Source organism: Eleutherodactylus coqui, chromosome 11 (genome assembly GCF_035609145.1).
Source record: "Eleutherodactylus coqui strain aEleCoq1 chromosome 11, aEleCoq1.hap1, whole genome shotgun sequence".
NCBI classification, from domain to species: Eukaryota; Metazoa; Chordata; class Amphibia; order Anura; family Eleutherodactylidae; genus Eleutherodactylus; species Eleutherodactylus coqui.
In genome coordinates, this window is record NC_089847.1 from 53260262 (window position 1) to 53286319 (window position 26058).

Sequence of the window (26058 nt, forward strand, 5' to 3'; positions counted from 1 at the left end):
AAAAGAAAAATAGCTTCCACAGATGATATCTTGAGTCATCTAACTGCAAAGTCCAGCTAAAGAAATCTCAAGTCTGACAAATCAGACTTTTTCCTTTTCCCCAAAGGTAAAGCTGCAGTGATTCCTGGGGACAAAGCGCTGTTTGGAGGTGAAATGCAGAAAAACATAACCTGGTGTTGTAAATAGTACATAGGCAAGAGGATAGCAAAGTGGCATGCTTCTTAGCATTTAGCAGGAAGCACTTCTTCTTGAGATGGACTTTGTCAAAGATGGCGACAGTCTTGGGAAATAGCTTCGTAGAAAACGAGAAAAGCACTCCCCGTCGGGGAATCGAACCCCGGTCTCCCGCGTGACAGGCGGGGATACTCACCACTATACTAACGAGGAAGAAGCTGATGAAAGCATGGCAGTATTCGGGCGGACCCATTTACTCTTGGGACTGATAGAATTTTGCCCATTTACACATACGCAGATGTTCTGCCAAAAGAAAAATAGCTTCCACAGATGATATCTTGAGTCATCTAACTGCAAAGTCCAGCTAAAGAAATCTCAAGTCTGACAAATCAGACTTTTTCCTTTTCCCCAAAGGTAAAGCTGCAGTGATTCCTGGGGACAAAGCGCTGTTTGAAGGTGAAATGCAGAAAAACATAACCTGGTGTTGTAAACAGTACATAGGCAAGAGGATAGCAAAGTGGCATGCTTCTTAGCATTTAGCAGGAAGCACTTCTTCTTGAGATGGACTTTGCCAAAGATGGCGACAGTCTTGGGAAATAGCTTCGTAGAAAACGAGAAAAGCACTCCCCGTGGGGGAATCGAACCCCGGTCTCCCGCGTGACAGGCGGGGATACTCACCACTATACTAACGAGTAAGAAGCTGATGAAAGCATGGCAGTATTCGGGCGGACCCATTTACTCTTGGGACCGATAGAATTTTGCCCATTTACACATACGCAGATGTTCTGCCAAAAGAAAAATAGCTTCCACAGATGATATCTTGAGTCATCTAACTGCAAAGTCCAGCTAAAGAAATCTCAAGTCTGACAAATCAGACTTTTTCCTTTTCCGCAAAGGTAAAGCTGCAGTGATTCCTGGGGACAAAGCGCTGTTTGAAGGTGAAATGCAGAAAAACATAACCTGGTGTTGTAAATAGTACATAGGCAAGAGGATAGCAAAGTGGCATGCTTCTTAGCATTTAGCAGGAAGCACTTCATCTTGAGATGGACTTTGTCAAAGATGGCGACAGTCTTGGGAAATAGCTTCGTAGAAAACGAGAAAAGCACTCCCCGTCGAGGAATCGAACCCCCGGTCTCCCGCGTGACAGGCGGGGATACTCACCACTATACTAACGAGGAAGAAGCTGATGAAAGCATGGCAGTATTCGGGCAGACCCATTTACTCTTGGGACCGATAGAATTTTGCCCATTTACACATACGCAGATGTTCTGCCAAAAGAAAAATAGCTTCCACAGATGATATCTTGAGTCATCTAACTGCAAAGTCCAGCTAAAGAAATCTCAAGTCTGACAAATCAGACTTTTTCCTTTTCCCCAAAGGTAAAGCTGCAGTGATTCCTGGGGACAAAGCGCTGTTTGGAGGTGAAATGCAGAAAAACATAACCTGGTGTTGTAAACAGTACATAGGCAAGAGGATAGCAAAGTGGCATGCTTCTTAGCATTTAGCAGGAAGCACTTCTTCTTGAGATGGACTTTGTCAAAGATGGCGACAGTCTTGGGAAATAGCTTCGTAGAAAACGAGAAAAGCACTCCCCGTCGGGGAATCGAACCCCGGTCTCCCGCGTGACAGGCGGGGATACTCACCACTATACTAACGAGGAAGAAGCTGATGAAAGCATGGCAGTATTCGGGCGGACCCATTTACTCTTGGGACCGATAGAATTTTGCCCATTTACACATACGCAGATGTTCTGCCAAAAGAAAAATAGCTTCCACAGATGATATCTTGAGTCATCTAACTGCAAAGTCCAGCTAAAGAAATCTCAAGTCTGACAAATCAGACTTTTTCTCTTTCCCCAAAGGTAAAGCTGCAGTGATTCCTGGGGACAAAGCGCTGTTTGGAGGTGAAATGCAGAAAAACATAACCTGGTGTTGTAAATAGTACATAGGCAAGAGGATAGCAAAGTGGCATGCTTCTTAGCATTTAGCAGGAAGCACTTCTTCTTGAGATGGACTTTGTCAAAGATGGCGACAGTCTTGGGAAATAGCTTCGTAGAAAACGAGAAAAGCACTCCCCGTCGAGGAATCGAACCCGGTCTCCCGCGTGACAGGCGGGGATACTCACCACTATACTAACGAGGATGAAGCTGATGAAAGCATGGCAGTATTCGGGCGGACCCATTTACTCTTGGGACCGATAGAATTTTGCCCATTTACACATACGCAGATGTTCTGCCAAAAGAAAAATAGCTTCCACAGATGATATCTTGAGTCATCTAACTGCAAAGTCCAGCTAAAGAAATCTCAAGTCTGACAAATCAGACTTTTTCTCTTTCCCCAAAGGTAAAGCTGCAGTGATTCCTGGGGACAAAGCGCTGTTTGGAGGTGAAATGCAGAAAAACATAACCTGGTGTTGTAAATAGTACATAGGCAAGAGAATAGCAAAGTGGCATGCTTCTTAGCATTTAGCAGGAAGCACTTCTTCTTGAGATGGACTTTGTCAAAGATGGCGACAGTCTTGGGAAATAGCTTCGTAGAAAACGAGAAAAGCACTCCCCGTCGGGGAATCGAGCCCCGGTCTCCCGCGTGACATGTGGGGATACTCACAGGAAGAAGCTGATGAAAGCATGGCAGTATTCGGGCGGACCCATTTACTCTTGGGACCGATAGAATTTTGCCCATTTACACATACGCAGATGTTCTGCCAAAAGAAAAATAGCTTCCACAGATGATATCTTGAGTCATCTAACTGCAAAGTCCAGCTAAAGAAATCTCAAGTCTGACAAATCAGACTTTTTCCTTTTCCCCAAAGGTAAAGCTGCAGTGATTCCTGGGGACAAAGCGCTGTTTGGAGGTGAAATGCAGAAAAACTTAACCTGGTGTTGTAAACAGTACATAGGCAAGAGGATAGCAAAGTGGCATGCTTCTTAGCATTTAGCAGGAAGCACTTCTTCTTGAGATGGACTTTGTCAAAGATGGAGACAGTCTTGGGAAATAGCTTCGTAGAAAACGAGAAAAGCACTCCCCGTCGGGGAATCGAACCCCGGTCTCCCGCGTGACAGGCGGGGATACTCACCACTATACTAACGAGGAAGAAGCTGATGAAAGCATGGCAGTATTCGGGCGGACCCATTTACTCTTGGGACCGATAGAATTTTGCCCATTTACACATACGCAGATGTTCTGCCAAAAGAAAAATAGCTTCCACAGATGATATCTTGAGTCATCTAACTGCAAAGTCCAGCTAAAGAAATCTCAAGTCTGACAAATCAGACTTTTTCTCTTTCCCCAAAGGTAAAGCTGCAGTGATTCCTGGGGACAAAGCGCTGTTTGGAGGTGAAATGCAGAAAAACATAACCTGGTGTTGTAAATAGTACATAGGCAAGAGGATAGCAAAGTGGCATGCTTCTTAGCATTTAGCAGGAAGCACTTCTTCTTGAGATGGACTTTGTCAAAGATGGCGACAGTCTTGGGAAATAGCTTCGTAGAAAACGAGAAAAGCACTCCCCGTCGGGGAATCGAACCCGGTCTCCCACGTGACAGGCGGGGATACTCACCACTATACTAACGAGGAAGAAGCTGATGAAAGCATGGCAGTATTCGGGCGGACCCATTTACTCTTGGGACCGATAGAATTTTGCCCATTTACACATACGCAGATGTTCTGCCAAAAGAAAAATAGCTTCCACAGATGATATCTTGAGTCATCTAACTGCAAAGTCCAGCTAAAGAAATCTCAAGTCTGACAAATCAGACTTTTTCTCTTTCCCCAAAGGTAAAGCTGCAGTGATTCCTGGGGACAAAGCGCTGTTTGGAGGTGAAATGCAGAAAAACATAACCTGGTGTTGTAAATAGTACATAGGCAAGAGGATAGCAAAGTGGCATGCTTCTTAGCATTTAGCAGGAAGCACTTCATCTTGAGATGGACTTTGTCAAAGATGGCGACAGTCTTGGGAAATAGCTTCGTAGAAAACGAGAAAAGCACTCCCCGTCGAGGAATCGAACCCCGGTCTCCCGCGTGACAGGCGGGGATACTCACCACTATACTAACGAGGAAGAAGCTGATGAAAGCATGGCAGTATTCGGGCAGACCCATTTACTCTTGGGACCGATAGAATTTTGCCCATTTACACATACGCAGATGTTCTGCCAAAAGAAAAATAGCTTCCACAGATGATATCTTGAGTCATCTAACTGCAAAGTCCAGCTAAAGAAATCTCAAGTCTGACAAATCAGACTTTTTCCTTTTCCCCAAAGGTAAAGCTGCAGTGATTCCTGGGGACAAAGCGCTGTTTGGAGGTGAAATGCAGAAAAACATAACCTGGTGTTGTAAATAGTACATAGGCAAGAGGATAGCAAAGTGGCATGCTTCTTAGCATTTAGCAGGAAGCACTTCTTCTTGAGATGGACTTTGTCAAAGATGGCGACAGTCTTGGGAAATAGCTTCGTAGAAAACGAGAAAAGCACTCCCCGTCGGGGAATCGAACCCGGTCTCCCACGTGACAGGCGGGGATACTCACCACTATACTAACGAGGAAGAAGCTGATGAAAGCATGGCAGTATTCGGGCGGACCCATTTACTCTTGGGACCGATAGAATTTTGCCCATTTACACATACGCAGATGTTCTGCCAAAAGAAAAATAGCTTCCACAGATGATATCTTGAGTCATCTAACTGCAAAGTCCAGCTAAAGAAATCTCAAGTCTGACAAATCAGACTTTTTCCTTTTCCGCAAAGGTAAAGCTGCAGTGATTCCTGGGGACAAAGCGCTGTTTGAAGGTGAAATGCAGAAAAACATAACCTGGTGTTGTAAATAGTACATAGGCAAGAGGATAGCAAAGTGGCATGCTTCTTAGCATTTAGCAGGAAGCACTTCATCTTGAGATGGACTTTGTCAAAGATGGCGACAGTCTTGGGAAATAGCTTCGTAGAAAACGAGAAAAGCACTCCCCGTCGAGGAATCGAACCCCGGTCTCCCGCGTGACAGGCGGGGATACTCACCACTATACTAACGAGGAAGAAGCTGATGAAAGCATGGCAGTATTCGGGCAGACCCATTTACTCTTGGGACCGATAGAATTTTGCCCATTTACACATACGCAGATGTTCTGCCAAAAGAAAAATAGCTTCCACAGATGATATCTTGAGTCATCTAACTGCAAAGTCCAGCTAAAGAAATCTCAAGTCTGACAAATCAGACTTTTTCCTTTTCCCCAAAGGTAAAGCTGCAGTGATTCCTGGGGACAAAGCGCTGTTTGGAGGTGAAATGCAGAAAAACATAACCTGGTGTTGTAAATAGTACATAGGCAAGAGGATAGCAAAGTGGCATGCTTCTTAGCATTTAGCAGGAAGCACTTCTTCTTGAGATGGACTTTGTCAAAGATGGCGACAGTCTTGGGAAATAGCTTCGTAGAAAACGAGAAAAGCACTCCCCGTCGGGGAATCGAACCCCGGTCTCCCGCGTGACAGGCGGGGATACTCACCACTATACTAACGAGGAAGAAGCTGATGAAAGCATGGCAGTATTCGGGCGGACCCATTTACTCTTGGGACCGATAGAATTTTGCCCATTTACACATACGCAGATGTTCTGCCAAAAGAAAAATAGCTTCCACAGATGATATCTTGAGTCATCTAACTGCAAAGTCCAGCTAAAGAAATCTCAAGTCTGACAAATCAGACTTTTTCTCTTTCCCCAAAGGTAAAGCTGCAGTGATTCCTGGGGACAAAGCGCTGTTTGGAGGTGAAATGCAGAAAAACATAACCTGGTGTTGTAAATAGTACATAGGCAAGAGGATAGCAAAGTGGCATGCTTCTTAGCATTTAGCAGGAAGCACTTCATCTTGAGATGGACTTTGTCAAAGATGGCGACAGTCTTGGGAAATAGCTTCGTAGAAAACGAGAAAAGCACTCCCCGTCGAGGAATCGAACCCCGGTCTCCCGCGTGACAGGCGGGGATACTCACCACTATACTAACGAGGAAGAAGCTGATGAAAGCATGGCAGTATTCGGGCAGACCCATTTACTCTTGGGACCGATAGAATTTTGCCCATTTACACATACGCAGATGTTCTGCCAAAAGAAAAATAGCTTCCACAGATGATATCTTGAGTCATCTAACTGCAAAGTCCAGCTAAAGAAATCTCAAGTCTGACAAATCAGACTTTTTCCTTTTCCCCAAAGGTAAAGCTGCAGTGATTCCTGGGGACAAAGCGCTGTTTGGAGGTGAAATGCAGAAAAACATAACCTGGTGTTGTAAATAGTACATAGGCAAGAGGATAGCAAAGTGGCATGCTTCTTAGCATTTAGCAGGAAGCACTTCTTCTTGAGATGGACTTTGTCAAAGATGGCGACAGTCTTGGGAAATAGCTTCGTAGAAAACGAGAAAAGCACTCCCCGTCGGGGAATCGAGCCCCGGTCTCCCGCGTGACATGTGGGGATACTCACAGGAAGAAGCTGATGAAAGCATGGCAGTATTCGGGCGGACCCATTTACTCTTGGGACCGATAGAATTTTGCCCATTTACACATACGCAGATGTTCTGCCAAAAGAAAAATAGCTTCCACAGATGATATCTTGAGTCATCTAACTGCAAAGTCCAGCTAAAGAAATCTCAAGTCTGACAAATCAGACTTTTTCTCTTTCCCCAAAGGTAAAGCTGCAGTGATTCCTGGGGACAAAGCGCTGTTTGGAGGTGAAATGCAGAAAAACATAACCTGGTGTTGTAAATAGTACATAGGCAAGAGAATAGCAAAGTGGCATGCTTCTTAGCATTTAGCAGGAAGCACTTCTTCTTGAGATGGACTTTGTCAAAGATGGCGACAGTCTTGGGAAATAGCTTCGTAGAAAACGAGAAAAGCACTCCCCGTCGGGGAATCGAGCCCCGGTCTCCCGCGTGACATGTGGGGATACTCACAGGAAGAAGCTGATGAAAGCATGGCAGTATTCGGGCGGACCCATTTACTCTTGGGACCGATAGAATTTTGCCCATTTACACATACGCAGATGTTCTGCCAAAAGAAAAATAGCTTCCACAGATGATATCTTGAGTCATCTAACTGCAAAGTCCAGCTAAAGAAATCTCAAGTCTGACAAATCAGACTTTTTCTCTTTCCCCAAAGGTAATGCTGCAGTGATTCCTGGGGACAAAGCGCTGTTTGGAGGTGAAATGCAGAAAAACATAACCTGGTGTTGTAAATAGTACATAGGCAAGAGGATAGCAAAGTGGCATGCTTCTTAGCATTTAGCAGGAAGCACTTCTTCTTGAGATGGACTTTGTCAAAGATGGCGACAGTCTTGGGAAATAGCTTCGTAGAAAACGAGAAAAGCACTCCCCGTCGGGGAATCGAACCCCGGTCTCCCGCGTGACAGGCGGGGATACTCACCACTATACTAACGAGGAAGAAGCTGATGAAAGCATGGCAGTATTCGGGCGGACCCATTTACTCTTGGGACCGATAGAATTTTGCCCATTTACACATACGCAGATGTTCTGCCAAAAGAAAAATAGCTTCCACAGATGATATCTTGAGTCATCTAACTGCAAAGTCCAGCTAAAGAAATCTCAAGTCTGACAAATCAGACTTTTTCTCTTTCCCCAAAGGTAAAGCTGCAGTGATTCCTGGGGACAAAGCGCTGTTTGGAGGTGAAATGCAGAAAAACATAACCTGGTGTTGTAAATAGTACATAGGCAAGAGAATAGCAAAGTGGCATGCTTCTTAGCATTTAGCAGGAAGCACTTCTTCTTGAGATGGACTTTGTCAAAGATGGCGACAGTCTTGGGAAATAGCTTCGTAGAAAACGAGAAAAGCACTCCCCGTCGGGGAATCGAGCCCCGGTCTCCCGCGTGACATGTGGGGATACTCACAGGAAGAAGCTGATGAAAGCATGGCAGTATTCGGGCGGACCCATTTACTCTTGGGACCGATAGAATTTTGCCCATTTACACATACGCAGATGTTCTGCCAAAAGAAAAATAGCTTCCACAGATGATATCTTGAGTCATCTAACTGCAAAGTCCAGCTAAAGAAATCTCAAGTCTGACAAATCAGACTTTTTCTCTTTCCCCAAAGGTAAAGCTGCAGTGATTCCTGGGGACAAAGCGCTGTTTGGAGGTGAAATGCAGAAAAACATAACCTGGTGTTGTAAATAGTACATAGGCAAGAGGATAGCAAAGTGGCATGCTTCTTAGCATTTAGCACTTCTTCTTGAGATGGACTTTGTCAAACATGGCGACAGTCTTGGGAAATAGCTTCGTAGAAAACGAGAAAAGCACTCCCCGTCGGGGAATCGAACCCCAGTCTCCCGCGTGACAGGCGGGGATACTCACCACTATACTAACGAGGAAGAAGCTGATGAAAGCATGGCAGTATTCGGGCAGACCCATTTACTCTTGGGACCGATAGAATTTTGCCCATTTACACATACGCAGATGTTCTGCCAAAAGAAAAATAGCTTCCACAGATGATATCTTGAGTCATCTAACTGCAAAGTCCAGCTAAAGAAATCTCAAGTCTGACAAATCAGACTTTTTCCTTTTCCCCAAAGGTAAAGCTGCAGTGATTCCTGGGGACAAAGCGCTGTTTGGAGGTGAAATGCAGAAAAACATAACCTGGTGTTGTAAATAGTACATAGGCAAGAGGATAGCAAAGTGGCATGCTTCTTAGCATTTAGCAGGAAGCACTTCTTCTTGAGATGGACTTTGTCAAAGATGGCGACAGTCTTGGGAAATAGCTTCGTAGAAAACGAGAAAAGCACTCCCCGTCGGGGAATCGAACCCCGGTCTCCCGCGTGACAGGCGGGGATACTCACCACTATACTAACGAGGAAGAAGCTGATGAAAGCATGGCAGTATTCGGGTGGAGCCATTTACTCTTGGGACCGATAGAATTTTGCCCATTTACACATACGCAGATGTTCTGCCAAAAGAAAAATAGCTTCCACAGATGATATCTTGAGTCATCTAACTGCAAAGTCCAGCTAAAGAAATCTCAAGTCTGACAAATCAGACTTTTTCTCTTTCCCCAAAGGTAAAGCTGCAGTGATTCCTGGGGACAAAGCGCTGTTTGGAGGTGAAATGCAGAAAAACATAACCTGGTGTTGTAAACAGTACATAGGCAAGAGGATAGCAAAGTGGCATGCTTCTTAGCATTTAGCAGGAAGCACTTCTTCTTGAGATGGACTTTGCCAAAGATGGCGACAGTCTTGGGAAATAGCTTCGTAGAAAACGAGAAAAGCACTCCCCGTCGGGGAATCGAACCCCGGTCTCCCGCGTGACAGGCGGGGATACTCACCACTATACTAACGAGGAAGAAGCTGATGAAAGCATGGCAGTATTCGGGCAGACCCATTTACTCTTGGGACCGATAGAATTTTGCCCATTTACACATACGCAGATGTTCTGCCAAAAGAAAAATAGCTTCCACAGATGATATCTTGAGTCATCTAACTGCAAAGTCCAGCTAAAGAAATCTCAAGTCTGACAAATCAGACTTTTTCTCTTTCCCCAAAGGTAAAGCTGCAGTGATTCCTGGGGACAAAGCGCTGTTTGGAGGTGAAATGCAGAAAAACATAACCTGGTGTTGTAAATAGTACATAGGCAAGAGGATAGCAAAGTGGCATGCTTCTTAGCATTTAGCAGGAAGCACTTCTTCTTGAGATGGACTTTGCCAAAGATGGCGACAGTCTTGGGAAATAGCTTCGTAGAAAACGAGAAAAGCACTCCCCGTCGGGGAATCGAGCCCCGGTCTCCCGCGTGACATGTGGGGATACTCACAGGAAGAAGCTGATGAAAGCATGGCAGTATTCGGGCGGACCCATTTACTCTTGGGACCGATAGAATTTTGCCCATTTACACATACGCAGATGTTCTGCCAAAAGAAAAATAGCTTCCACAGATGATATCTTGAGTCATCTAACTGCAAAGTCCAGCTAAAGAAATCTCAAGTCTGACAAATCAGACTTTTTCTCTTTCCCCAAAGGTAAAGCTGCAGTGATTCCTGGGGACAAAGCGCTGTTTGGAGGTGAAATGCAGAAAAACATAACCTGGTGTTGTAAATAGTACATAGGCAAGAGGATAGCAAAGTGGCATGCTTCTTAGCATTTAGCAGGAAGCACTTCTTCTTGAGATGGACTTTGCCAAAGATGGCGACAGTCTTGGGAAATAGCTTCGTAGAAAACGAGAAAAGCACTCCCCGTCGGGGAATCGAGCCCCGGTCTCCCGCGTGACATGTGGGGATACTCACAGGAAGAAGCTGATGAAAGCATGGCAGTATTCGGGCGGACCCATTTACTCTTGGGACCGATAGAATTTTGCCCATTTACACATACGCAGATGTTCTGCCAAAAGAAAAATAGCTTCCACAGATGATATCTTGAGTCATCTAACTGCAAAGTCCAGCTAAAGAAATCTCAAGTCTTACAAATCAGACTTTTTCCTTTTCCCCAAAGGTAAAGCTGCAGTGATTCCTGGGGACAAAGCGCTGTTTGGAGGTGAAATGCAGAAAAACATAACCTGGTGTTGTAAATAGTACATAGGCAAGAGGATAGCAAAGTGGCATGCTTCTTAGCATTTAGCAGGAAGCACTTCTTCTTGAGATGGACTTTGTCAAAGATGGCGACAGTCTTGAGAAATAGCTTCGTAGAAAACGAGAAAAGCACTCCCCGTCGGGGAATCGAACCCCGGTCTCCCGCGTGACTACTCGCCACTATACTAACGAGGAAGAAGCTGATGAAAGCATGGCAGTATTCGGGCAGACCCATTTACTCTTGGGACCGATAGAATTTTGCCCATTTACACATACGCAGATGTTCTGCCAAAAGAAAAATAGCTTCCACAGATGATATCTTGAGTCATCTAACTGCAAAGTCCAGCTAAAGAAATCTCAAGTCTGACAAATCAGACTTTTTCCTTTTCCCCAAAGGTAAAGCTGCAGTGATTCCTGGGGATAAAGCGCTGTTTGGAGGTGAAATGTAGAAAAACATAACCTGGTGTTGTAAACAGTACATAGGCAAGAAGATAGCAAAGTAGCATGCTTCTTAGCATTTAGCAGGAATCACTTCTTCTTGAGATGGACTTTGCCAAAGATGGCGACAGTCTTGGGAAATAGCTTAGTAGAAAACGAGAAAAGCACTCCCAGTCGGGGAATCGAACCCCAGTCTCCCGCGTGACAGGCGGGGATACTCACCACTATACTAACGAGGAAGAAGCTGATGAAAGCATGGCAGTATTCGGGCAGACCCATTTACTCTTGGGACCGATAGAATTTTGCCCATTTACACATACGCAGATGTTCTGCCAAAAGAAAAATAGCTTCCACAGATGATATCTTGAGTCATCTAACTGCAAAGTCCAGCTAAAGAAATCTCAAGTCTGACAAATCAGACTTTTTCCTTTTCCCCAAAGGTAAAGCTGCAGTGATTCCTGGGGACAAAGCGCTGTTTGGAGGTGAAATGCAGAAAAACATAACCTGGTGTTGTAAATAGTACATAGGCAAGAGGATAGCAAAGTGGCATGCTTCTTAGCATTTAGCACTTCTTCTTGAGATGGACTTTGTCAAAGATGGCGACAGTCTTGGGAAATAGCTTCGTAGAAAACGAGAAAAGCACTCCCCGTCGGGGAATCGAACCCCGGTCTCCCGCGTGACAGGCGGGGATACTCACCACTATACTAACGAGGAAGAAGCTGATGAAAGCATGGCAGTATTCGGGCAGACCCATTTACTCTTGGGACCGATAGAATTTTGCCCATTTACACATACGCAGATGTTCTGCCAAAAGAAAAATAGCTTCCACAGATGATATCTTGAGTCATCTAACTGCAAAGTCCAGCTAAAGAAATCTCAAGTCTGACAAATCAGACTTTTTCTCTTTCCCCAAAGGTAAAGCTGCAGTGATTCCTGGGGACAAAGCGCTGTTTGGAGATGAAATGCAGAAAAACATAACCTGGTGTTGTAAACAGTACATAGGCAAGAGGATAGCAAAGTGGCATGCTTCTTAGCATTTAGCAGGAAGCACTTCTTCTTGAGATGGACTTTGCCAAAGATGGCGACAGTCTTGGGAAATAGCTTCGTAGAAAACGAGAAAAGCACTCCCCGTCGGGGAATCGAACCCCGGTCTCCCGCGTGACAGGCGGGGATGCTCACCACTATACTAACGAGGAAGAAGCTGATGAAAGCATGGCAGTATTCGGGCAGACCCATTTACTCTTGGGACCGATAGAATTTTGCCCATTTACACATACGCAGATGTTCTGCCAAAAGAAAAATAGCTTCCACAGATGATATCTTGAGTCATCTAACTGCAAAGTCCAGCTAAAGAAATCTCAAGTCTGACAAATCAGACTTTTTCCTTTTCCCCAAAGGTAAAGCTGCAGTGATTCCTGGGGACAAAGCGCTGTTTGGAGGTGAAATGCAGAAAAACATAACCTGGTGTTGTAAATAGTACATAGGCAAGAGGATAGCAAAGTGGCATGCTTCTTAGCATTTAGCAGGAAGCACTTCTTCTTGAGATGGACTTTGTCAAAGATGGCGACAGTCTTGGGAAATAGCTTCGTAGAAAACGAGAAAAGCACTCCCCGTCGGGGAATCGAACCCCGGTCTCCCGCGTGACAGGCGGGGATACTCACCACTATACTGTGTAGAAAGGAGAAGTTTTCAGATGGTAAAAGTCTGTTTAAGATGGTTGTTGGCTGGAGATGTGCCAAGGCTTGAAGGTCCGCTATTGAGAACGATTTAAATCTCTTCCAGACAGAGGCAGTACTCGGGTCCAGAGGAAGACCTAACGTGGTGGTAATATTGTGTAGTGGGAGGTTGGGGGAGGGAAGCGGCGCAAGGTCCGCTCTCAGCTCATCCCATATCCCACAGGGGCCCCTGAGTAACGGATTGAAAGTTTTCGCTTTATACCGGGACCCAGACGGGAGCCAGAGGTCCTTTGACAATGTACTTCCACTGTAACCCTCTACCAGCGCAGATAAGAGAGTGTCTCTGCGGCCCTGTGACAAATCTATCCAGTAATGTAACTGGGACGCTCGGTAGAAGTCGTATGTGTCTGGGAGGGCGATACCACCCTCTGTGCTTCTCCTAGTTAGCAGTTTATGAGCCAGTCTTGGTCTCCTCCGTCTCCACACAAAGCTCGAGAACACCGAGCGAATTGTCTTAAAGAAGGTGGCTGGGAGGTGAATTGGGAGCATTCTGATTTTGTATAAGATGATAGGTAGTATATAAGATTTGATAATATTTTTTCTACCAAACCATGATATGAAAGGCACATCATAAGTTTTGAGAAGTAGTTTAATTTGGCTCAGCAGGGGGGTGAAGTTTTCTTTATATAAATCCTCTGCATGTTTGGGCAGCTTAATGCCGAGGAAGTCCAACGAGGAGGTTGACCAAGTAAATGGGGAATTGGCTCTCAGGGGCCCACATTGGCTCTCGGGAATGGATATATTCAGCACTGTCGATTTTGCGAAATTGATCTTAAAATTAGATACGGCGCTGAATTCCTTCAGTAGATCAATAAGGCGTGGAAGGCTCCTGTGTGGGTCAGTTACGAGAAAGACAATGTCATCGGCAAATGCCGCTGTGTGGAGGGATTGGCCGCCAAGGGACAGTCCGCGAAATGTCTGGTCTTGCCTGACCTTCAGTAGCATTGGTTCCAATGCTAAAATAAAGAGGGAGGGAGAGAGGGGGCAGCCCTGCCGAGTACCATTCCTTATATCAAAGGGAGGAGAGAGGATCTCGTTGATTTTGAGTCTAGCGTAGGGGCACGTATATAGTGAGAACACCGCTCTGATAAACTCCGACGGGAAATTATAATGAAATAAGACTCTTTCCATATATCGCCAGTCAACACGGTCAAAAGCTTTTTCCGCGTCTGTGCCTACTAAAGCTAGTGGGATCTTATGGGATTGAGCATAGCGGGTCGCGTGGAGTAACCTAATGCAGTTATCCCTCCCCTCCCTTCCCCTGACAAAGCCTGCCTGCTCGGAGTCGATCAGGCCCGGCATGAGAGGTTCAAGTCTTCTGGCAAGTAACTTAGCCCATAGTTTCATATCCTGGTTGATTAAGGATATTGGGCGATAGCTACCACACAACTCTGGATCCTTATTGTCCTTATGGATCAGGGTTATGTGTGCCTCTTGGGATTGTCTCGGCAGGGCTACCCCGTCCAGTAGGTTATTAAAGAGGTCCGTCAATCTTGGCTTCAAGACGGGCATGAAGGATTTGTAGTAGTGGATGGGAAGGCCATCCGGGCCGGGGCTCTTGTTTGGGGGACATGAGGCTATCACTTTCTCTACTTCAGATTGTGTGACCCGAGCAGTCAGGGCTGAAGCCTCTGAAAGATTTAGTTTGGGAATGTTTAGATGGCATAGGAATTTATCTATCAGGGTAACTGGGTCTTCCGGGACTCCTGCTTGCGGGGGACCCTTCAAATTATAAAGGTTGGAATAATAGCTCTGGAATGCTGATGCTATGTCCTTAGAAGAAGACATTGATGCGCCGGAAGGAGATTTAATGGAACTGATCTGATTCCTCGCTCTGGATTTTTTAATTAGAGCGGTCATCAGTTTGCTCCCTCTGTTGCCCTGCGCATACACTTTATGTTTAAATTGCATTTGTTTTTTGTTAAATCTTGTTGTTAGGACGAATCGCAGATCGGCCCTTAGAGCCGCTAGAGTATTTAAGTTTTGTTTTGTTTGCGAGAGTTTCGCCGACAATTCCATTTTTGCTATCTGCGATAATTTATCGTCGATTTCCTTTTGAAGGCGTTTTTTGATGCGCGTGCCCAGGGCAATCAGAAGACCTCGCATGTAGGCCTTGTGAGCCTCCCATACAATTGGTGTCTCTATCTCGTCAGATGAATTCAAGAGGAAATATTCCTCGAGTAATTTGGATAAATGCTCCCTATCCACAGGTGAATCTAGTAGGGAGGCGTTAAGAGACCATCTCCACTCCCGAGGGAGCGGGGTTGGCACTCTAAGGGTCGCATGTACTGGCGCGTGGTCAGAAATTGATATTGTATCAATGTCAGCCTTTATCAGGGAAGTGAGGAGATCAGAGGAGACCAAGACATAATCCAGTCTCTGGAACGAGGAGTGCACCGGGGAGAAGAAGGAATAATCTCTAGTCGACGGGTGTAATGTACGCCAAGCGTCGACGAGTCCCATTTCCTGTAGGGTTCTACCGAGTTTTCTTAATTTGGACTGTGAAGTCTGAGAGCGGCCGGAAGAAGAATCCAGCGCAGGATTGAGGGTTACATTGAAGTCGCCCGCTAAAATTGTCTGGCCTATTCTAAAGTGTTTTAAAATCTCCAATTGTTTTAGAAGCCAAGGTATCTGGTCGGTGTTCGGGGCGTATATATTGGCAAGTGTCAGTTTGACATTATTTAAGGAACCCCTGATGAAAAGGACTCTACCCTCTTCGTCTCTGAATTGAGCCTCCTCTACGAAATTTATCGCTTTGTGAAAAAAGATGGAGACTCCCTTCGAGGCCGAAGAGGGGTGAGTACTATGATATGCCCTAGGAAATTGTTTTCCTGGAAGGTCTATGTGTTTGTGGCCCTTGAAGTGCGTTTCTTGTGTGAAAAGAATTTTAGTGTCATACCTTTTCAGAAGAAGCGCCAGGTTATGCCTTTTGAGTGGTGTATTCAGGCCCCTGATATTGAAGGACGTGAGACGGAGTCCATTCATACTGAAGATCTTGAGCTATCGGCGAGGGAAATGAAGTGTCAGATAAAGTTACACTGTACAGAGAAACAGGACTGATATGGACAGCTGTCTATTACTTCACGCAGCACCTAGGGGTATCAAGAGGGGATGGGTTGGTAGGGGGAGAGGTAGGAGGGGGGTGGGAATTAGTTACAACACAGAAGGTTACAAATATACGATAATAAGCGAGATAAGAAGTGAATAACTCTAAGTCAGCAAAAAAGAAAGAAAAACAATATGACTTATTAACGTAAACAGACGTGGGCCAGGGAGGGTCAGAGGACCCAAAAGCCCGGACCACTTGGGGGTGGATTACTGAGATCCTACAGAGTCGCGGACCCTGAAGGGTTTCAGAATATTTATTTTTTTTTCACTGCCTGGACAGCCAGGCGAACCCCCTTAACCCATAGGGGAGAGAACAAGAACGACTGGGTGGACACCCCAGTCGCAGGCTGCTATGGCAGACAGGTTCAACAAGGAACAAATCGTGTGAAGCTTCCAAAAGGAGAGTTTTTGCACTACTAGAGGGGAAGAAAGAGTTAACAGGCAAGAGACAAAACGTTCATGAAGTGTAAAACTTTGGTTGAAACCCCCTGCAGGGGGGGATGGACGACTTGTCTCCAGTTCGCCTCCGGCGGAGTGGCACAGACTGAGTAATTAAGTGTCCTCGGGGTTTCCAGGGTCTCCTTTGGTGATATTATAAAAACTGGAAAAGGGAGAGCATAACTCAGTCGATGCGTGATCCGCACTGATTTGGATCCCTTCAAATGAGGGACGAACTGGGTCCATTTTAAACAAGTGACAAGACTGACGGTTCGCGCTCTCAGGGATCTTCCCTCGCCTTTTTCTTCTTGCCTTTTGGGGATTTGGAGCTACCCGCAACCGACCATTTCCCGGGGTTCTCCAGCTGTAACAACTGAGGAGGATCAGGGAGCGGCTGCCAGCACGGGAGCTCAATGGGGTCAATGTCCAGCAATTTCCACAAGTTTTGGAGATCTTCGGGTGTGCGTACGCTCACTCTTTTGCCGCTGTGCATGATGCTAAGGCCGAAGGGAAAGAGCCAGGCATACTTAATCTCCAAGGATCTGAGTACCTCCAGCAAGGGGCGAAGAGCGCGGCGCTTTGCTAATGTGGAGGGTGCTAAGTCCTGGAAAATTTGTATCGGGGTCTCCGCATATTTTAAATCTTTGTGGGATCTGGTGGCTCTCAATATAGCTGCTGTGTCAGGGAAGGCTAGCAGTTTACAAATAACGTCTCTGGGTGGTTCAGACGCATTAGGCGGGGGCCTGAGAGCTCTATGTATTCTTTCAATGCATATCGTGGATGCTCTCTCTGCGCCAAGTAACGTGGTGAAAATATCTTTAGCAACATTAGAAAGGCACTCACCCGTGAAGGTTTCCGGAAGACCCTTGATACGCACATTGCTGCGGCGATTTCTGTTTTCCAGGTCTTCTTGCATCAAAAGCACCCTATTCAGGTGAGAGTGCTGGTCTTTCACCACTTGCTCAAGTTGCAAAGCATGGGTAGAGATGGCTGCTGATGTAGATTCCAGGTCTTCAACTCTATGCCCCAGCTGCCTGAACTCCTCTTTGATTTCTGCTAAATCAGAGCTGATGGGACGAAGTGCCTGTGTTATCAGCTCCTTCATGAAGCCTCTTGATACTCCCACGCTATCCTCCTCTTCTGACAGGGTCTCTTCTTCTTCTCCTCTGCTAGGAGCGGGAACGAGCTCACGAGCCGGCGCCATCTTAGAGGGGGGGAGCGGGGACCGAGCGCTCCGGTCTCTGAAGAAACGCTGCATGTCCGCTTGCCCTTTAGATGTCCGGGGGGTTCCCTGGTGTTCTGCAGCTTTATCCTTGCTGACTTTGCCCATGCTGATGCCTGTCTGCCGCTGTTATGGGTCTCGGAGGAAGCCTGGTATCGGGAGCGCTGCTCTCACACAGCCATGTCTCTCGGCGTCCAGGCTCCGCCCCTAGACCCATTTACTCTTGGGACCGATAGAATTTTGCCCATTTACACATACGCAGATGTTCTGCCAAAAGAAAAATAGCTTCCACAGATGATATCTTGAGTCATCTAACTGCAAAGTCCAGCTAAAGAAATCTCAAGTCTGACAAATCAGACTTTTTCCTTTTCCCCAAAGGTAAAGCTGCAGTGATTCCTGGGGACAAAGCGCTGTTTGGAGGTGAAATGCAGAAAAACATAACCTGGTGTTGTAAATAGTACATAGGCAAGAGGATAGCAAAGTGGCATGCTTCTTAGCATTTAGCAGGAAGCACTTCTTCTTGAGATGGACTTTGTCAAAGATGGCGACAGTCTTGGGAAATAGCTTAGTAGAAAACGAGAAAAGCACTCCCCGTCGGGGAATCAAACCCCGGTCTCCCGCGTGACAGGTGGGGATACTCACCACTATACTAACGAGGAAGAAGCTGATGAAAGCATGGCAGTATTCGGGCAGACCCATTTACTCTTGGGACCGATAGAATTTTGCCCATTTACACATACGCAGATGTTCTGCCAAAAGAAAAATAGCTTCCACAGATGATATCTTGAGTCATCTAACTGCAAAGTCCAGCTAAAGAAATCTCAAGTCTGACAAATCAGACTTTTTCTCTTTCCCCAAAGGTAAAGCTGCAGTGATTCCTGGGGACAAAGCGCTGTTTGGAGGTGAAATGCAGAAAAACATAACCTGGTGTTGTAAATAGTACATAGGCAAGAGGATAGCAAAGAGGCATGCTTCTTAGCATTTAGCAGGAAGCACTTCTTCTTGAGATGGACTTTGTCAAAGATGGCGACAGTCTTGGGAAATAGCTTCGTAGAAAACGAGAAAAGCACTCCCCGTCGGGGAATCGAACCCCGGTCTCCCGCGTGACAGGCGGGGATACTCACCACTATACTAACGAGGAAGAAGCTGATGAAAGCATGGCAGTATTCGGGCGGACCCATTTACTCTTGGGACCGATAGAATTTTGCCCATTTACACATACGCAGATGTTCTGCCAAAAGAAAAATAGCTTCCACAGATGATATCTTGAGTCATCTAACTGCAAAGTCCAGCTAAAGAAATGTCAAGTCTGACAAATCAGACTTTTTCTCTTTCCCCAAAGGTAAAGCTGCAGTGATTCCTGGGGACAAAGCGCTGTTTGGAGGTGAAATGCAGAAAAACATAACCTGGTGTTGTAAACAGTACATAGGCAAGAGGATAGCAAAGTGGCATGCTTCTTAGCATTTAGCAGGAAGCACTTCTTCTTGAGATGGACTTTGTCAAAGATGGCGACAGTCTTGGGAAATAGCTTCGTAGAAAACGAGAAAAGCACTCCCCGTCGGGGAATCGAACCCCGGTCTCCCGCGTGACAGGTGGGGATACTCACAGGAAGAAGCTGATGAAAGCATGGCAGTATTCGGGCGGACCCATTTACTCTTGGGACCGATAGAATTTTGCCCATTTACACATACGCAGATGTTCTGCCAAAAGAAAAATAGCTTCCACAGATGATATCTTGAGTCATCTAACTGCAAAGTCCAGCTAAAGAAATCTCAAGTCTGACAAATCAGACTTTTTCTCTTTCCCCAAAGGTAAAGCTGCAGTGATTCCTGGGGACAAAGCGCTGTTTGGAGGTGAAATGCAGAAAAACATAACCTGGTGTTGTAAATAGTACATAGGCAAGAGGATAGCAAAGTGGCATGCTTCTTAGCATTTAGCAGGAAGCACTTCTTCTTGAGATGGACTTTGTCAAAGATGGCGACAGTCTTGGGAAATAGCTTCGTAGAAAACGAGAAAAGCACTCCCCGTCGGGGAATCGAACCCCGGTCTCCCGCGTGACAGGCGGGGATACTCACCACTATACTAACGAGGAAGAAGCTGATGAAAGCATGGCAGTATTCGGGCGGACCCATTTACTCTTGGGACCGATAGAATTTTGCCCATTTACACATACGCAGATGTTCTGCCAAAAGAAAAATAGCTTCCACAGATGATATCTTGAGTCATCTAACTGCAAAGTCCAGCTAAAGAAATCTCAAGTCTGACAAATCAGACTTTTTCTCTTTCCCCAAAGGTAAAGCTGCAGTGATTCCTGAGGACAAAGCGCTGTTTGGAGGTGAAATGCAGAAAAACATAACCTGGTGTTGTAAATAGTACATAGGCAAGAGGATAGCAAAGAGGCATGCTTCTTAGCATTTAGCAGGAAGCACTTCTTCTTGAGATCGACTTTGTCAAAGATGGCGACAGTCTTGGGAAATAGCTTCGTAGAAAACGAGAAAAGCACTCCCCGTCGGGGAATCGAACCCCGGTCTCCCGCGTGACAGGCGGGGATACTCACCACTATACTAACGAGGAAGAAGCTGATGAAAGCATGGCAGTATTCGGGCGGACCCATTTACTCTTGGGACCGATAGAATTTTGCCCATTTACACATACGCAGATGTTCTGCCAAAAGAAAAATAGCTTCCACAGATTATATCTTGAGTCATCTAACTGCAAAGTCCAGCTAAAGAAATCTCAAGTCTGACAAATCAGACTTTTTCTCTTTCCCCAAAGGTAAAGCTGCAGTGATTCCTGGGGACAAAGCGCTGTTTGGAGGTGAAATGCAGAAAAACATAACCTGGTGTTGTAAATAGTACATAGGCAAGAGGATAGCAAAGAGGCATGCTTCTTAGCATTTAGCAGGAAGCACTTCTTCTTGAGATGGACTTTGTCAAAGATGGCGACAGTCTTGGGAAATAGCTTCGTAGAAAACGAGAAAAGCACTCCCTGTCGGGGAATCGAACCCCGGTCTCCCGCGTGACAGGCGGGGATACTCACCACTATACTAACGAGGAAAAAGCTGATGAAAACATGGCAGTATTCGGGCAGACCCATTTACTCTTGGGACCGATAGAATTTTGCCCATTTACACATATGCAGATGTTCTGCCAAAAGAAAAATAGCTTCCACAGATGATATCTTGAGTCATCTAACTGCAAAGTCCAGCTAAAGAAATCTCAAGTCTGACAAATCAGACTTTTTCTCTTTCCCCAAAGGTAAAGCTGCAGTGATTCCTGGGGACAAAGCGCTGTTTGGAGGTGAAATGCAGAAAAACATAACCTGGTGTTGTAAATAGTACATAGGCAAGAGGATAGCAAAGTGGCATGCTTCTTAGCATTTAGCAGGAAGCACTTCTTCTTGAGATGGACTTTGTCAAAGATGGCGACAGTCTTCGGAAATAGCTTCGTAGAAAACGAGAAAAGCACTCCCCGTCGGGGAATCGAACCCCGGTCTCCCGCGTGACAGGCGGGGATACTCACCACTATACTAACGAGGAAGAAGATGATGAAAGCATGGCAGTATTCGGGCGGACCCATTTACTCGTGGGACCGATAGAATTTTGCCCATTTACACATACGCAGATGTTCTGCCAAAAGAAAAATAGCTTCCACAGATGATATCTTGAGTCATCTAACTGCAAAGTCCAGCTAAAGAAATCTCAAGTCTGACAAATCAGACTTTTTCTCTTTCCCCAAAGGTAAAGCTGCAGTGATTCCTGGGGACAAAGCGCTGTTTGGAGGTGAAATGCAGAAAAACATAACCTGGTGTTGTAAATAGTACATAGGCAAGAGGATAGCAAAGTGGCATGCTTCTTAGCATTTAGCAGGAAGCACTTCTTCTTGAGATGGACTTTGTCAAAGATGGCGACAGTCTTGGGAAATAGCTTCGTAGAAAACGAGAAAAGCACTCCCCGTCGGGGAATCGAACCCCGGTCTCCCGCGTGACAGGCGGGGATACTCACCACTATACTAACGAGGAAGAAGCTGATGAAAGCACGGCAGTATTCGGGCAGACCCATTTACTCTTGGGACCGATAGAATTTTGCCCATTTACACATACGCAGATGTTCTGCCAAAAGAAAAATAGCTTCCACAGATGATATCTTGAGTCATCTAACTGCAAAGTCCAGCTAAAGAAATCTCAAGTCTGACAAATCAGACTTTTTCTCTTTCCCCAAAGGTAAAGCTGCAGTGATTCCTGGGGACAAAGCGCTGTTTGGAGGTGAAATGCAGAAAAACATAACCTGGTGTTGTAAATAGTACATAGGCAAGAGAATAGCAAAGTGGCATGCTTCTTAGCATTTAGCAGGAAGCACTTCTTCTTGAGATGGACTTTGTCAAAGATGGCGACAGTCTTGGGAAATAGCTTCGTAGAAAACGAGAAAAGCACTCCCCGTCGGGGAATCGAACCCCGGTCTCCCGTGTGACAGGCGGGGATACTCACCACTATACTAACGAGGAAGAAGCTGATGAAAGCACGGCAGTATTCGGGCAGACCCATTTACTCTTGGGACCGATAGAATTTTGCCCATTTACACATACGCAGATGTTCTGCCAAAAGAAAAATAGCTTCCACAGATGATATCTTGAGTCATCTAACTGCAAAGTCCAGCTAAAGAAATCTCAAGTCTGACAAATCAGACTTTTTCTCTTTCCCCAAAGGTAAAGCTGCAGTGATTCCTGGGGACAAAGCGCTGTTTGGAGGTGAAATGCAGAAAAACATAACCTGGTGTTGTAAACAGTACATAGGCAAGAGGATAGCAAAGTGGCATGCTTCTTAGCATTTAGCAGGAAGCACTTCTTCTTGAGATGGACTTTGCCAAAGATGGCGACAGTCTTGGGAAATAGCTTCGTAGAAAACGAGAAAAGCACTCCCCGTCGGGGAATCGAACCCCGGTCTCCCGCGTGACAGGCGGGGATACTCACCACTATACTAACGAGGAAGAAGCTGATGAAAACATGGCAGTATTCGGGCAGACCCATTTACTCTTGGGACCGATAGAATTTTGCCCATTTACACATACGCAGATGTTCTGCCAAAAGAAAAATAGCTTCCACAGATGATATCTTGAGTCATCTAACTGCAAAGTCCAGCTAAAGAAATCTCAAGTCTGACAAATCAGACTTTTTCTCTTTCCCCAAAGGTAAAGCTGCAGTGATTCCTGGGGACAAAGCGCTGTTTGGAGGTGAAATGCAGAAAAACATAACCTGGTGTTGTAAATAGTACATAGGCAAGAGGATAGCAAAGAGGCATGCTTCTTAGCATTTAGCAGGAAGCACTTCTTCTTGAGATGGACTTTGTCAAAGATGGCGACAGTCTTGGGAAATAGCTTCGTAGAAAACGAGAAAAGCACTCCCCGTCGGGGAATCGAACCCCAGTCTCCCGCGTGACAGGCGGGGATACTCACCACTATACTAACGAGGAAGAAGCTGATGAAAACATGGCAGTATTCGGGCAGACCCATTTACTCTTGGGACCGATAGAATTTTGCCCATTTACACATACGCAGATGTTCTGCCAAAAGAAAAATAGCTTCCACAGATGATATCTTGAGTCATCTAACTGCAAAGTCCAGCTAAAGAAATCTCAAGTCTGACAAATCAGACTTTTTCTCTTTCCCCAAAGGTAAAGCTGCAGTGATTCCTGGGGACAAAGCGCTGTTTGGAGGTGAAATGCAGAAAAACATAACCTGGTGTTGTAAATAGTACATAGGCAAGAGGATAGCAAAGTGGCATGCTTCTTAGCATTTAGCAGGAAGCACTTCTTCTTGAGATGGACTTTGTCAAAGATGGCGACAGTCTTGGGAAATAGCTTCGTAGAAAACGAGAAAAGCACTCCCCGTCGGGGAATCGAACCCCGGTCTCCCGCGTGACAGGCGGGGATACTCACCACTATACTAACGAGGAAGAAGCTGATGAAAACATGGCAGTATTCGGGCAGACCCATTTACTCTTGGGACCGATAGAATTTTGCCCATTTACACATACGCAGATGTTCTGCCAAAAGAAAAATAGCTTCCACAGATGATATCTTGAGTCATCTAACTGCAAAGTCCAGCTAAAGAAATCTCAAGTCTGACAAATCAGACTTTTTCTCTTTCCCCAAAGGTAAAGCTGCAGTGATTCCTGGGGACAAAGCGCTGTTTGGAGGTGAAATGCAGAAAAACATAACCTGGTGTTGTAAATAGTACATAGGCAAGAGGATAGCAAAGAGGCATGCTTCTTAGCATTTAGCAGGAAGCACTTCTTCTTGAGATGGACTTTGTCAAAGATGGCGACAGTCTTGGGAAATAGCTTCGTAGAAAACGAGAAAAGCACTCCCCGTCGGGGAATCGAACCCCGGTCTCCCGCGTGACAGGCGGGGATACTCACCACTATACTAACGAGGAAGAAGCTGATGAAAACATGGCAGTATTCGGGCAGACCCATTTACTCTTGGGACCGATAGAATTTTGCCCATTTACACATACGCAGATGTTCTGCCAAAAGAAAAATAGCTTCCACAGATGATATCTTGAGTCATCTAACTGCAAAGTCCAGCTAAAGAAATCTCAAGTCTGACAAATCAGACTTTTTCTCTTTCCCCAAAGGTAAAGCTGCAGTGATTCCTGGGGACAAAGCGCTGTTTGGAGGTGAAATGCAGAAAAACATAACCTGGTGTTGTAAATAGTACATAGGCAAGAGGATAGCAAAGTGGCATGCTTCTTAGCATTTAGCAGGAAGCACTTCTTCTTGAGATGGACTTTGTCAAAGATGGCGACAGTCTTGGGAAATAGCTTCGTAGAAAATGAGAAAAGCACTCCCCGTCGGGGAATCGAACCCCGGTCTCCCGCGTGACAGGCGGGGATACTCACCACTATACTAACGAGGAAGAAGCTGATGAAAGCATGGCAGTATTCGGGCGGACCCATTTACTCTTGGGACCGATAGAATTTTGCCCATTTACACATACGCAGATGTTCTGCCAAAAGAAAAATAGCTTCCACAGATGATATCTTGAGTCATCTAACTGCAAAGTCCAGCTAAAGAAATCTCAAGTCTGACAAATCAGACTTTTTCTCTTTCCCGAAAGGTAAAGCTGCAGTGATTCCTGGGGACAAAGCGCTGTTTGGAGGTGAAATGCAGAAAAACATAACCTGGTGTTGTAAATAGTACATAGGCAAAAGGATAGCAAAGTGGCATGCTTCTTAGCATTTAGCAGGAAGCACTTCTTCTTGAGATGGACTTTGTCAAAGATGGCGACAGTCTTGGGAAATAGCTTCGTAGAAAACGAGAAAAGCACTCCCCGTCGGGGAATCGAACCCCGGTCTCCCGCGTGACAGGCGGGGATACTCACCACTATACTAACAAGGAAGAAGCTGATGAAAGCATGGCAGTATTCGGGCAGACCCATAAACTCTTGGGACCGATAGAATTTTGCCCATTTACACATACGCAGATGTTCTGCCAAAAGAAAAATAGCTTCCACAGATGATATCTTGAGTCATCTAACTGCAAAGTCCAGCTAAAGAAATCTCAAGTCTGACAAATCAGACTTTTTCCTTTTCCCCAAAGGTAAAGCTGCAGTGATTCCTGGGGACAAAGCGCTGTTTGGAGGTGGAATGCAGAAAAACATAACCTGGTGTTGTAAACAGTACATAGGCAAGAGGATAGCAAAGTGGCATGCTTCTTAGCATTTAGCAGGAAGCACTTCTTCTTGAGATGGACTTTGCCAAAGATGGCGACAGTCTTGGGAAATAGCTTCGTAGAAAACGAGAAAAGCACTCCCCGTCGGGGAATCGAACCCCGGTCTCCCGCGTGACAGGCGGGGATACTCACCACTATACTAACAAGGAAGAAGCTGATGAAAGCATGGCAGTATTCGGGCGGACCCATTTACTCTTGGGACCGATAGAATTTTGCCCATTTACACATACGCAGATGTTCTGCCAAAAGAAAAATAGCTTCCACAGATGATATCTTGAGTCATCTAACTGCAAAGTCCAGCTAAAGAAATCTCAAGTCTGACAAATCAGACTTTTTCTCTTTCCCCAAAGGTAAAGCTGCAGTGATTCCTGGGGACAAAGCGCTGTTTGGAGGTGAAATGCAGAAAAACATAACCTGGTGTTGTAAATAGTACATAGGCAAGAGGATAGCAAAGAGGCATGCTTCTTAGCATTTAGCAGGAAGCACTTCTTCTTGAGATGGACTTTGTCAAAGATGGCGACAGTCTTGGGAAATAGCTTCGTAGAAAACGAGAAAAGCACTCCCCGTCGGGGAATCGAACCCCAGTCTCCCGCGTGACAGGCGGGGATACTCACCACTATACTAACGAGGAAGAAGCTGATGAAAACATGGCAGTATTCGGGCAGACCCATTTACTCTTGGGACCGATA

The 26058-nt window shown here is 45.6% G+C and overlaps 17 non-coding genes across 17 annotated transcripts; all 17 read right to left on the bottom strand.

The window, feature by feature from the left end:
• Positions 1-315: 315 nt before the first annotated feature.
• Positions 316-387, bottom strand: TRNAD-GUC (transfer RNA aspartic acid (anticodon GUC)). The gene has a single exon. It is a non-coding gene; the product is annotated as a tRNA-Asp (tRNA).
• A 1375-nt stretch (positions 388-1762) lies between these two features.
• On the bottom strand, positions 1763-1834 carry TRNAD-GUC (transfer RNA aspartic acid (anticodon GUC)). Its single transcript has one exon. It is a non-coding gene; the product is annotated as a tRNA-Asp (tRNA).
• A 1360-nt stretch (positions 1835-3194) lies between these two features.
• On the bottom strand, positions 3195-3266 carry TRNAD-GUC (transfer RNA aspartic acid (anticodon GUC)). The gene has a single exon. It is a non-coding gene; the product is annotated as a tRNA-Asp (tRNA).
• Positions 3267-5602: 2336 nt separating this feature from the next.
• On the bottom strand, positions 5603-5674 carry TRNAD-GUC (transfer RNA aspartic acid (anticodon GUC)). The gene has a single exon. It is a non-coding gene; the product is annotated as a tRNA-Asp (tRNA).
• Positions 5675-7504: 1830 nt separating this feature from the next.
• Positions 7505-7576, bottom strand: TRNAD-GUC (transfer RNA aspartic acid (anticodon GUC)). The gene has a single exon. It is a non-coding gene; the product is annotated as a tRNA-Asp (tRNA).
• Positions 7577-8930: 1354 nt separating this feature from the next.
• TRNAD-GUC (transfer RNA aspartic acid (anticodon GUC)) lies at positions 8931-9002 on the bottom strand. The gene has a single exon. It is a non-coding gene; the product is annotated as a tRNA-Asp (tRNA).
• Positions 9003-9412: 410 nt separating this feature from the next.
• Positions 9413-9484, bottom strand: TRNAD-GUC (transfer RNA aspartic acid (anticodon GUC)). The gene has a single exon. It is a non-coding gene; the product is annotated as a tRNA-Asp (tRNA).
• A 2296-nt stretch (positions 9485-11780) lies between these two features.
• Positions 11781-11852, bottom strand: TRNAD-GUC (transfer RNA aspartic acid (anticodon GUC)). Its single transcript has one exon. It is a non-coding gene; the product is annotated as a tRNA-Asp (tRNA).
• Positions 11853-18711: 6859 nt separating this feature from the next.
• Positions 18712-18783, bottom strand: TRNAD-GUC (transfer RNA aspartic acid (anticodon GUC)). Its single transcript has one exon. It is a non-coding gene; the product is annotated as a tRNA-Asp (tRNA).
• Positions 18784-19662: 879 nt separating this feature from the next.
• TRNAD-GUC (transfer RNA aspartic acid (anticodon GUC)) lies at positions 19663-19734 on the bottom strand. Its single transcript has one exon. It is a non-coding gene; the product is annotated as a tRNA-Asp (tRNA).
• A 410-nt stretch (positions 19735-20144) lies between these two features.
• TRNAD-GUC (transfer RNA aspartic acid (anticodon GUC)) lies at positions 20145-20216 on the bottom strand. Its single transcript has one exon. It is a non-coding gene; the product is annotated as a tRNA-Asp (tRNA).
• Positions 20217-21108: 892 nt separating this feature from the next.
• TRNAD-GUC (transfer RNA aspartic acid (anticodon GUC)) lies at positions 21109-21180 on the bottom strand. Its single transcript has one exon. It is a non-coding gene; the product is annotated as a tRNA-Asp (tRNA).
• A 410-nt stretch (positions 21181-21590) lies between these two features.
• TRNAD-GUC (transfer RNA aspartic acid (anticodon GUC)) lies at positions 21591-21662 on the bottom strand. The gene has a single exon. It is a non-coding gene; the product is annotated as a tRNA-Asp (tRNA).
• Positions 21663-22554: 892 nt separating this feature from the next.
• TRNAD-GUC (transfer RNA aspartic acid (anticodon GUC)) lies at positions 22555-22626 on the bottom strand. The gene has a single exon. It is a non-coding gene; the product is annotated as a tRNA-Asp (tRNA).
• Positions 22627-23518: 892 nt separating this feature from the next.
• Positions 23519-23590, bottom strand: TRNAD-GUC (transfer RNA aspartic acid (anticodon GUC)). The gene has a single exon. It is a non-coding gene; the product is annotated as a tRNA-Asp (tRNA).
• A 410-nt stretch (positions 23591-24000) lies between these two features.
• Positions 24001-24072, bottom strand: TRNAD-GUC (transfer RNA aspartic acid (anticodon GUC)). Its single transcript has one exon. It is a non-coding gene; the product is annotated as a tRNA-Asp (tRNA).
• Positions 24073-24482: 410 nt separating this feature from the next.
• TRNAD-GUC (transfer RNA aspartic acid (anticodon GUC)) lies at positions 24483-24554 on the bottom strand. The gene has a single exon. It is a non-coding gene; the product is annotated as a tRNA-Asp (tRNA).
• Between the last annotated feature and the right edge of the window lie 1504 nt (positions 24555-26058).